Genomic DNA, 12,609 nt, shown 5'->3' on the forward strand with positions numbered 1-12,609 from the left:
CAGTTTGGTCAGTTAAATGTGTGATAAAGATGGGAGTTGAATGATGAATAATCTAAAGCCTAGTTTATGTTTTGAGTCTTGAACAGTTCAGTGCTACATTCTCCCTCACAAAGATGATAATGTTCTTTTACACACATTTACAAACACTACACCACTGTGCTGGTCTTGTTCCCAGAACATCCTCATGAATGTCTCTCCAGGACCACTGCAACTTACAGAACAGTGACAAAGTCCATTTCTAGAACAAGCTGTTGTTGCTGAAGGTGTTAAATATACAGGATCCTCTGCAAAGAGGTGTGGTCTGGAGGTTGTATCCCATTTGGAACATATCGTTATACTTTTCTCTTGTCATTTTTACACCAAGTTCACCTATTACTTCCTGCTTTTTTTGGTCACTGTACTGAGTTCAGTTCAGTCAACAAACAACTTTGTTAGGTTTAGGCTACAACAATATTTGGTTAGGTTAGGGCAACAAAAATACTGGGTAAGGTTTAGGAAAATATGGTTTAGGTTTAAATAGACCCTTTCCCAATTTTGACAACGTGTTACAAAAGAGAGCGTCTCTCATGTGCACATTTTTCTGGTCTTTTCCCAAGTTGCACAGCTGTGATACTATAAATATGTGACTGGTTAGCTCCAATAATGAACCTGGTGCAACACTGATAAAGATGTTCCAGGAACAACACCAATATGGTGATATTGTGCTGTTTTACACCATTTAGGAACATGATGGGAAAAGATATGCGAAATACATTTCAATATCAGACAGACCAGTAAAACACCACAGTGAACTGTGACCACAGTATACATATATTTGAGTTAACACCTCTGACATTTAATCAAAAACAAATGGCCATTTGAAGTTTTGTGGAGGTTTTGCATTACACTGTACAGCTGGAACCTAAAAAAGTTGCTCAGAAGTGTATTTGTTCCATTTGCTGCAGAGACTTTCTTGTTCTCAAGGATGCTCCAGCCAACGCACAGAAGCCTTTTCAAAGCAAAAAATAATATCAAAGCATTATTTTCAGAGCGTCCATATTTTCCCTCTGGCTTTGATTGTCTGATCACTTATCTTATGAATGCCAATTCTGAAATTCAGAATGGCAGTGTGTCCTTGAGCGCCTGCTTTAAAGTGCATTATTATTCAAATATATGGTCTACCTCTACTGGATGAATATTTATGAGACTGTAAAGAATTATCAATCTATATCATGGCAGGTTAAGTCCACCTGAAAGGTTGATGCCCAGCCCAAAAAGGATATTTGGTAAGTATTCACAACAAAGCTGCAGAGGGGGGTACTCTGTACTGCTGCAGTACACACACAGAGAACCTCTCAGCTCCACAGAGTATTGAAGCCTCTCTCAGCTCATTGTCTTAGTTTTACAGTTGTGGTTCACTCTCACCACTCCACCAACACGGTTTCCATCAGCAAGCAGCTGTTTTAAAAGAAAAAGCCCCGGTAAAGTTAATATGAGCTAACTGCGTTCACCAAACTGCAGACAGACCGAGGTGATGACTGGCTGGTGAACAATAGTGGATCATTCAGCAGCTACAGAGACAGATACTCCCCTCTGAAGTTGGTGGAGACAAAAGCAGAACTAAAATGAGGGCGAATGTAGAACGTGCGGCCAAAGACACAACATTTAAAATTTTCCTGAAAACAAAAATTCAGTATCATTATCTACTCACTCACATGAGCTGATGGAAGTCCAAGTGAAGTTTTGTAGTTCCCAAAACATTTCTGAAGCTTCACAGCAAAATAGTGTTGTCGCATTGTCCCAAAACAACTGAAGCAGCTGGGGACTTGTCTTAAAACAAAAAAATATGTCCGGACATACTTCATTTGTTTGGGAGAATGCTGCAACGTTGATTTGTTGTGAAGCTGCAGACATGTTTTGTGGACTACAGAATGTCGCCTGACTTTCCAGCTGTATGGGGCGAACTGTTCCTTTAAGAAAGGCAAACAAACGAAAAACACCTTAAATAGATTAACATCTAAAAAAACATTAAAACTGCTGTTTTAACTCTGCCGGATTCATATAGTTGAATGCTTGACATGTTGTGTTTACAGCTTGTTCTGCCGCCCACCCCCCAACATTTTTTGGTCATATCTTCTGTAGTACTGGGTTTAATCACTCCCATGTTCCTGCCAAAACAAACACAGGCAGTGTCTCTGAGCATTTCCAGCACAGCTGCATTAGATTTTTAGCGATCAATGTTAAGTTTTGGCATCAGAATCAGACAACAACAACAGAATCTTTGTTGACTCACCATGTTACACATTCAACAACCATGCAGAAAGAAGTTTAGTATTGAAGACAATGTAACAGTTTCTCCAGCTACTTACAGCAGCAAGACGCTGGGTTTTGAGTAAAGGTTGTGACTCGCAGGATCAGTATTCTTACTGACAACGAGAAACAAACAGAGGCATTCTGGGAAATGATGTATGAAGTCAGTCACTTCATCACAAAACAGCTCTGTGAGATTCAGCCTGACAGCCAGTGCCGCCGAGGATGTGTAAAAACATCTTAGGGTTGGTTTTGCTGGTAATCAACTTGAATTACTTTCTGTCTGCAGCCTGTGAGACCACATGAAGCTCAGAGTCATGAGTGTGGGGGCAGGTGGGCGTTCGGTCGGTGGTCCAACAACAGTTGCAGGCGATACCATCTCCCAGGTGTGGAGCTGACTGTTGCTCAGCGTGAGCACTGGGCACCAGATGGCATTAGCCTGCCTGCCCACTGCCCAAGGCTGACTTATCTTCGACACTGTGTGTATGTGTGTGTGAGTGACTGTGTGTGTGTGTGTGTGTGTGTGTGTGCTGTCTTATGCAATAGTGCAGTGACAAAAAAGATATGCCAGTAATCACAACAAGCTGAGCTACTTTGATCCTAGAAATATAGCTGTGTATTTCTTGTGTGTGTTTGTTGGTTGTATGAACATAAAAACACTGTTATTGCCCTGAGACACAGAAACATAAAAGAGAAGTGAGTCCATGCTATCTTTGGGCTACTAGGAAAAAATAGTTAGACATTTATTTTGATCAAAAGTTACGAGATCACAATAAAAGTCAGAGAATTATTCTTGAGCACAGCTCAGTCCCTCTGGCCTCCGCATGAGAGCTCTGGAGTTTTTGTCAAAGCCTCAGTAATTCAGTTTCTGACATAATCACCGTCATCAGCATCTCTGTAAATCTGCCCTCAGTGCTTTGGGTCCATTTACTTTGTACATCTCTTTTGCTTGTGTAACTACAAGCTACTGTCAAGGCTCCTTTCTCTGCACGGCAGGACAAACCGACTGCACTACACTAATAGGAGATAATGACCACTGGGGGAAGAAGGGTTCATTTCCAGTGCCACAATACAAGTCAAGGTCCTGCGTTCAGAATCTTACTTGAAGGGACAGTTCACCCAAAGATGCAAACTACATATTTTTATTCTTACCGTAAGTGCAATTTTGCATTTTGTCTTTATGTGAGATGCTGAGTTTTGATGGGATGTCTACCTTCCCTCACATGTAATGAACCTGGATGGCTTCGGGTTTGTTGTACTCAAAGCGCCATAAAAATGCTTTTGAAAAACTCAAGATCAATGTGTCTTTCCAGAAATCCTGACCCAGTTAAGACGAGAGGCTCTTGATTGTGACAGGACCGACCTGGTCAGTGGCCCAACGCTTTAAAGTCTGACGCCATCGGTTCCCCTCTAGCATCACTTGTTAATGTTATGTGACTTACAGAACTTCAATTAGTTATTTTAACCCTAAGTATATTTCCTTACCCTAACCAAGTAGGTTTTGTTTTGCTAAACAACCAAACCGTGACCATTTGACAAAATTAGTGATGCACCAGGAGTCATATTATGTCAAGTGTTTGTTAGCACAGTTTATTTTGAAAGTCTAACCAGACATTGCATTTAATGTATTATTGCTAATTTGAGCGTGGGGCCCTGCACGTCCAACACTGAAGGTAGGTAGAGCTTAAATTTTAAAGCTTGAGGCCACTGACCAAGCTGTCGTATTAACAAGTTGAGAGTGAGAACGTGTTAGACAGCACAGGATGTAAATATTAAGGATGTCCTCGAGGTCTGAGCTTTAACATGAGCCATCAGTTAGCCTAGTTACTCAGCGTCTCATCCACGAGAAGATGAACACATCCTTGTGATACAGAAAGAAGATAGTTCTGACGTGAAAGTGCTCACAACAGGGTCTGTGAATGAACTTGAGTGACTGGGTCACATTGCTGAGAAACATTGCTGTAATTTTCTATAATGTATTTTTTCACGCTTTGAGCACCACAGGCCGTGTGCTGTCAGGTTCCATTATATCTGAGAATTATCAGACATCCCTACAGCAGATATCTATGTGCAACTCACACCAAATCACCAAATAGATGAACACAAGGAACTATAGCTAATAAAAGTGTGTTATGGCTTTTGGGCTGAACCCTCCTTTTATTGGGTATAGAAGATAAGTATTATCTGCAACATACTTCATTAACAGTTACTGATTCATTCATCAGTATGTAGCTTTTCAACTGCAAATCACAGCGAGCCAATTTCTAAGAATGTTATATTCTGTTAGGTAGTAAAATCCAGCACTCACAATCTGTCCTCTGCAGGGTCACATGGGGCTTCACTCCTGACAGGTCACACACACACACACACACACACACACACACACACACACACACACACACACACACACACACACACACACACACACACACACACACACACTGACCATCATGCCTTTGGCCTGTGGGAGACAGAGGTGGAAAGTTTCAACTCAAAGTTCTGTTTAGGAATATTGAGCATTTCCGTTTCATACTCCTTGACTTCTACCCAAGTGCAAGTTGGAGGCAAATATTGCACTTTTTACTCCACTACATTTATTTGATAACTTAAGTTACCAGTTACCTTGCAGTTACCTTAATACAAAATAGAAACCATGCAGGACTTTGATTTGAGTATTTTCTTTAACACTGTAGTATTTCTTACTTTTAAAAGAGCTGAAGCCAGAGCTCAATTGGGCAGTTTAATCTCTGACATAATCCAATGAATGGACCAGATATTTTTACTGGTGTTATTAGTCTCCAATTCGAGCCAAATACGTAGCCATAATTATCAGATAGACATAGTGGATAAATATAGTTTTCTCTGATATAGTAGAAGTGTAAAGCAGTAACAAGTCAGCTGGTGTGGCGGTGCAGTAAGTGTTGGATGAAGTGAAACTTTTTTGTGGAAGGTTTTATTTACACTGAGACAAAGGAGACAGTCTTCCTTCTTTGCAATGTAATATTGAAATTAAAGATGTAGGTTCCAACACTGCAACTGTATATTTGGTGTCATAAGAGGCAGTGTGGGCTGGGTGCTACTACTATAAAGTAATAAGAGTCGAGTAGTATAAAAAGTGATTATACATAATAAATACCTCAAAGTGTCTTTGAAATGTATTCAAGGATAAATGTACCTTTGAATTACTTTGTATCATTTATAATGAGTCATCTTTAGTGAGACATTATTTGATTTCCATAACTTTTCCTTGTGAAATCAAACTGATACCAACAACATCAAGAGGAATGGCAGAAAAAGAAAATGACACTACAGCCTCAGACAGAAATCTCCAGGCGGGCTAAAAGGAGGAAGCTCTTCCTGTAATGATGAACACCACCACCCTCCTCTGATGTTCAATGAGAAACAAATGAGCTGACTTTGCAAAGCGAGCCACATGAGAAGGCCATGAAGTGAGAGTTTCCCTGTGATCCAGTGCCTTTGCTGGCAGAGAGCCTCCCAGTCTGGGCCTCTTCAGACAGACTGGCCCGATGAAAGAGATTCACTCCTGGTTCAAGGCGAGTCGGACTGCTTTAAAAAAATGAAAAAAAAAAAAAAAAAGTTCTTATGTCCAAAACACTGGAATATGCAGCTCATATGAACTCACTGTGAGGCTGAGCAACATATGAACAGGCTAAATGTCCCACAGCATCACGAAGATCAGTGTCACTGCCAACTGTAGGAGGTACAATTCACACTGACGATGAACCGACGATGTAGAGAGATGAGTGCGCTGTTGACCCTTTCTGGTAGATGTTTCCATGGCAACCAAGGCTGTCTTATAATGAAGCAGTAATCCAGCAGGGGACTAAAACAGAGGGACAATATGGCCACTGGCATTTGAGAAGTTTAGCTCAACATTTGTGTGTGTGTGTGTGTGTGTGTGTGTGGGCAGTAAACAGCACGTAATCAATCAGAATGTCTATCAGGGCACGATGCAGGTCAGTCTAAACTTTTTGCTGCGAGGCTGTTACGTCTGAGTTATTTTAAAAGCCGTCTGGCGTTCTGCCTCTATAAATCTGTCATGCAGCAATGGAAATAAATGGAACGAGAGGGAAAGTATACATCATGTGACTAACTAAAAAACCACAAATGAAGAACCATGGACTTTTTTATAAGAAGGAACAGACTGAATATTTCAAAGAAGTGCACCAGATTCTGCAAGGCGTGCTGTTATAATACCTTAAAACCTCACAGTGATGCTGCTCGCTGCTCCAAGGAAAATGCAGTTCTGCGTTTTGGAGCTGCAGTGTGCATATTTCATTTGAGGTGTCCGACCTTAGAATAGTACAAAATCCGTTTCAAAGTGTGAAAACTCTCACTTTCGAAGACACTGTCATGATAAAACTGCAATCTCTGAGAGACACACTGGCGACCTTTCTGCCAGAAGCAGGCAAAGCTGACACAGTTTGAAACCACAAGTATTATTCAGTTCCCCTTTTAAGAATCTTTCCTCCACTGAAACACACACACACCACAGTCCCCCGTAGTAGACTTGAAGTGAAAGTTACCACAGATCTATTTAGCAGATGCCTGATATCCCACAGCTTGGAGCCAGATTAGCTCAGTATGTACTCTTTATACCCGACCTCTTCACATTTTCTGCACTACGCAGCTGAAACTACCTGAATTTTGACAGGCGACAAAATGTTTTCTTTTTTAAAGACAGACAGAAAACTTTTCAGAAAGTCAGGACGGATTATTTGCCATGCTAGTGGCATGGTTAAGGATAGGGGTGTCACAATTCTCCAAATCCACGATCAAATTTGATTTTCATTTTTAAGGTCATGATTCAGAGAGAAGTACAGCACTGATGTCATTGATATTGTTAGACTGTGACTTTTATGCCCTGACAATGACAAGTGTCACAAACGCACCATGACCTGTTGTCACACATATAGTTTATGTACAAAGCAATGTAGATTTCAGAGACATGCACCTGAATGCACCATGAAGACCCTCCGTGTAAATCAAACTCAGGGAAACCATCGATACTGCATTTGATTTTTAAATCATGAAGCCTGTTGTCAGCGGTGTTGGTCTGTGGCTGATCGGTTCACCACTTTGGTCCAGAATGAATTATCTCAACATATTTCTGTATCCATGTGATTTCCTGACCCTTATCATAAAAATCGACCTATATTTACGCTTATTGTTACGCAGCGACCTCTAGTGGCTGTGGTGATTATGACAGCTGGTGAGAAGGACGCGTGGAGATGCGTATAAGGCTGGAGATTTATTTGTTTTCCACATTGACATTGTTCACATACTCATTTATACACTACACATGATTCTGGAGGATACCACTGGATGGCACATGTTAGCTTGTTGTCCTTTTGACTGACATCCTTCTGGACTCCTGATGTGTGACATTCCTAAGCGAGCAAGCCCTTGTGTTTACTCGATTGACTTGTTAAAAGCAAGTATATCTGCAGCCAAAAGAGTGAAAAGTCCATTTGGGAAGTCAGGGATAGACGGTCAGGAGACAAATGTTGGTGTCCAGTGTGAAACCAGAGGTTAAAAGTACGTTTCTTTTAATTCACTGATGTAGTGAAGTAACGTCACGTACACAAGCTAATGCAAATGACTTTGATAACGTAGGTGCGTTTGTAACAGAAGTTATACAAGTAATGTAATTTTAACCCAAACTAAGATGTTTTCCTCAACCTATCCAAACTGCAAACACATGACAAAGGTGTAGCATGACAAAAAGGCAGTTAATCAAAATGTAAAGGATAGATACGAGATTAGAAAAGTTGACTAGCCAGGTGTTGGGGGTGTGAAGAGAGTGATCACATAGGTCAGGAATGCAAAAATCTCAAGGACATTCATTACGGCCTAGGCTAAGGATTAGTTTTACCTTGGCATTGGTAAAGAAAAACAAAAGTTCACATCTACAATAATCTTTGATGCACTGAACAGAGATCATGCTAAGTGACCCAAAGCAACCCCTGGATGTTGTGTGACCAACAGGCTCAGCGTCCTCCAGCTGTGACTTCTATATTTAGAAACTTTACCTTCACTGAGGTGTGCACGACCTTTCTGTTGTTTCAGACAGTCTGTGTCACAGCTGTCACTGCAGTTCGCTCATCAAGCTCAAGAGCTTTAGAGCACTTAGATGCTTGGTGAGGGGAGAATCAGTGGACTGGTTATATTATGTACAGAGCAGACTGAGGAGGGCACTTGTGAGCCTTTCAGACAGAACATCTGAAACCCATTATTTCCAGGCTGTACTGGGTGCACATTCTGTCTGAAAGGTCTCTCAGAATGACGTTCAGACTACAACAACATCACGATGGGTTTAGCTCTGTCTTCAGATGACACCATCAACAAGCATGTGTTTGTGTGTGTGGTGCTGTGTGTTTGAAACAGCTTTAAACTCAATGAAAGTTAAGGTCCCAAAAAGATTAAATAACAACTTTGTCACCAGGGTTGGGAGGGTTCATTTAAAAATGTAAAAATAATGAACATTTACATTGCTTTCCGTTATTTTTGGATTACCTCAATACCAAACATATGCACATAAAGACAAGAGAAAATAAATCTCATTGGATGACTTTTGTTCAATCAGTTTATGAGTCTAATGAAGTGATGTCATGTTAAATATATTTACTATATATTTACAATACTGTTAGTACTGTACTTTAAGATTAATTTAATATGTGGTGCACCAGAGTGAGCGACACATTGTCTCCTGTAATGTGTGTGTGTGCGTGTGTGTTTGTGTGGGAACACATACCACTCAGGCAAACATTATTTTTACCAGCCGCGACAGCGTCAGCTTTCACCTTGTGAGTCCGTGTGTGTGTGTCATCGTGGAAAGTTTATATATCTCCATTGATTTTTGCCAGTGCGTTAGCATCACAAGCGCACTCCCACACCCCCGAAAACACATTCATGGTTGCCAAAGATCATTGTAGGACCGGAATGCCTTACTTACTGTGGCAGTGACATGACCACAGAGCAGACTAGGGTTGGTAGCAGGGCATGTCTCTGTGTAGCATCAAGTTTTTCACTTTCATATAAGTTCAGTCCCCCAGTTTAAAACACAGCAATGATCTGCTTCACACTGGTTGTTTATTGTTATTTATATGAGGACAAATATCAAAATGATCACTGGGGGTTCACAACATGTCGCACACACAGACCATGGATTGACACTGCCACATCGCTGGATTTGGTGTAAATGCAGCCCTCAGACTTTGGAGTCACGATTGTCTGCTTAGGACATGTTCGCTATTGTCCTCCATTTTTGTAGCAGGCAGCATATCATTACAAGTTGAACTGATAGGTCAGGGGATAATAGGGTGTGTAGTAGTCTAGCTGCTAGATCACAAGGCAAACTACTTCTCACAGTCTGTTGCATTTATAGATGATAATTTTTGATTTTGAACCGGTCATTACATTTGAATATGAACTGTTCCTCCCACTCCCACAAAAAGTGAAAGCCCAACTGCCAGATGATACATCAAGTGCTGCCTTTCTTCAGAACCGAGTCATCCGTCTCCATCTTCAGTTACGGTCTCCAAACAATCCTAAGCTCACTTGGCCTCGTCGCTTTTTTTTTTTAGCTCTCTCCATGCCCTCTTCCCTTCTCTCCTGACACACAAACACCCATGCGAAGCTCCAAAGAGAATTAAATGCTGACAGCTTAAAATATTCACGTGACAATTTGTACTCTATGTTTGTGATAAAGCCATTTTAAATGTCTCATTAGTAACATTATATCGTGTAATGATATAGTGCACGCATCGATATATACCAGCCATCCCTGACTCGTGGGTTGCAAATGTTCGTCTATAGAAAGGGAAGTTATGTGTGATTTGGACAATAGGGCTTGGTGGTGCAGATCGCACTCCTAAAGGACACAATGTTGTTCCTTTAGTGTAAATGTTGACATGATCACGCGCTTAATTTTGTGGCTTAGAGGTGTTTTTTAACTTAATATTCTGTCATATAACACCATTGTCTTCCTGTACCTCATCCCTCGCAGTACTGTTTCCTCTTTACTCACTTTTTTCTTTTCAGTTTCACACAAGTCATTTTACTTTAACCCTTTATTGGGCACTCATTGAAATAAAACATTTTCTAAAAGGTGTATACATGAAAAATATAGGAAAAACACATATAGAGTTAAAGGAACATTTGTTTCATAGCAGCGCCATTTTGGATGTCCCTGGAAGTGACCATTTATAGTTCCTTGCTTGATAAAGGGTTAACTTGAGGTAGGTATTCTAGTACTCACTCCATTCCTGGACAGACAGATAGACAGATAGATGGATGGATACTGACGGCGATTGGAAATGACAGTACAAGGTTCTTACATAAGGAAGTGATAATTAAGGCATCTTTTCACCCGGGAGCATCTCTCCACTGTAGTAAGTGCTAACAAAAGTGACAGATGCTGTTGGAAGTAGCACTTTAAAACTTAAATCACCACGTCTGTTGATCCCCGTTTGACCTTATCAGTGTTCAGCTCCCATCCATCCTCAAAGGATTTAAGAGGCAGAAAACATGCTGCAAATGTGAGGAACCTAGTAGCACTCCCACACTGAGTTTAAAAAGCCTGCAACTCCCTTCCAGTTGGTTAGAACTGAAGAAGCCTCTTGAGGGGTGATGAGGGTTGAAACGTCTTCAAGTAATGGAAACAAGTCCAGTTGCCTATGATACAGCACGTCGATCTACCATGACCTGGATGGCTGAGAAGCTTCATCTACATGTCTAGTAACAACAGATTTATTGGATATTCAGCTCAATGGTTCCCTTTTTTTCCTTCTATTTACTTAATTATATTCTTACTCACAATAGTGGCTTCAAGCTTTATTGGGAGAGTTTTGTGACAATGTTTTTTTTTCCTGGGAAAATATACAAGATACTTCTAACTACATGTAGTCAGAGCCACTGCAGTGAAAATGGGATGATTTCCATCCTCATGGAGCCCAGGGATGAGGCTGAGGTTAATGAGAATAGTGATTCATCCGCTTTGTCCCACGACACCTGCAAACAGCCTGTAACACACACACGCGCGCACACACACGCACGCACAAATACAAACACTTTAAAAACAACGTTTTACGGAGACAAAACCTAGAGTCAAAAGGCAGACTAATGCAGTACACACACTTCCAGTTCACACATGCAGCTGGTAACCTTGTTGCAGAGGTGGTGCAGCTCTCTGTTGCAGATATTGATTAGCCTACCAAGCACTTGTGCGTGTTTCTCCTAACAGATTGTCATCACTGTAATCAGCACAAGCGACTCCCAGGTAATTGCTTGTCAGTGAAATTGAGACTCTTATTTTAGACGTTTCATTGTCTTGCGTCACTGATAGACACCTGATCTCTGGAGGAAAAGCACCGCACAGTGTACATTTTCTCGTCCTCAGTACATCTTCTGTTTCTTTCCAACACACAATTGAACAAACATGTTTGTGATTGGAGCTCCAATCGCCTGTCTGCATAACCCTTTGAAAGTGCGGGTGTTTAGAGCGTGGAAGCAATACTAATTGAAACATCTGTGGGTGAAGTGTATTGCCACGTTTGCCCACAGGCAGAGCAATAATGAACAGATTGGTTCTATATTTGGCTGTGCTGAAGATCACATCGTTGTGTTGTGTGCTGCAGAGCCCTCTGCTGACTGATATCTGCACATACCAAACAAGAAGAGACAAAGACCAATACAGTTTCACTCTCCTTACCAAATACACATGCGTCCACCATTCCTGCTGCTTGACTTGTGACTTTTAAAGCACATTTTAAGTAACCATCATAAAATTCTATGTTCTAATAGTTAAGATACACTTTTATTAAAATAGCACTTTTCCTAGACAAATGCAGCTAAAATTGCATTAAAATATTTATTGCAAAAGATGGAAGAAATCAACTGTTTAAGAAAATAGAATAAAATGTTGAGTTAAATTCTGGAAGTGAGTTTGGGTAGCACGGCCAGTTCAACCGAGGAGCCAGACTTTCAGCTTACTTTTTATTATGTTGGACCCATAAAATTTAGAATTTAAATGTTTTAAAATGCAGCACTTTGTTCACTAGTTTTCATATTTGAAAAAGAGCTGTTGTATAATTAAGAACAGAAACATTTTTATGTTTTTAATCTGTCTGTTGTTAGTTTGATTAAAATTAAATTCACTCTGCTTGAACAGCCTTGGTTAAAACTTTTTCATTAAATTAGAGGATGTCTGAGTTTATCCAAAGACATAAGTAATGAATGGGCTGATTAGCCTTTAAACAAATGGCCCAAAGGGCCAGTTAGAGACAGCATTTGGCCAAC

This window comes from Acanthopagrus latus, chromosome 4 (assembly GCF_904848185.1).
Source record: "Acanthopagrus latus isolate v.2019 chromosome 4, fAcaLat1.1, whole genome shotgun sequence".
NCBI classification, from domain to species: Eukaryota; Metazoa; Chordata; class Actinopteri; order Spariformes; family Sparidae; genus Acanthopagrus; species Acanthopagrus latus.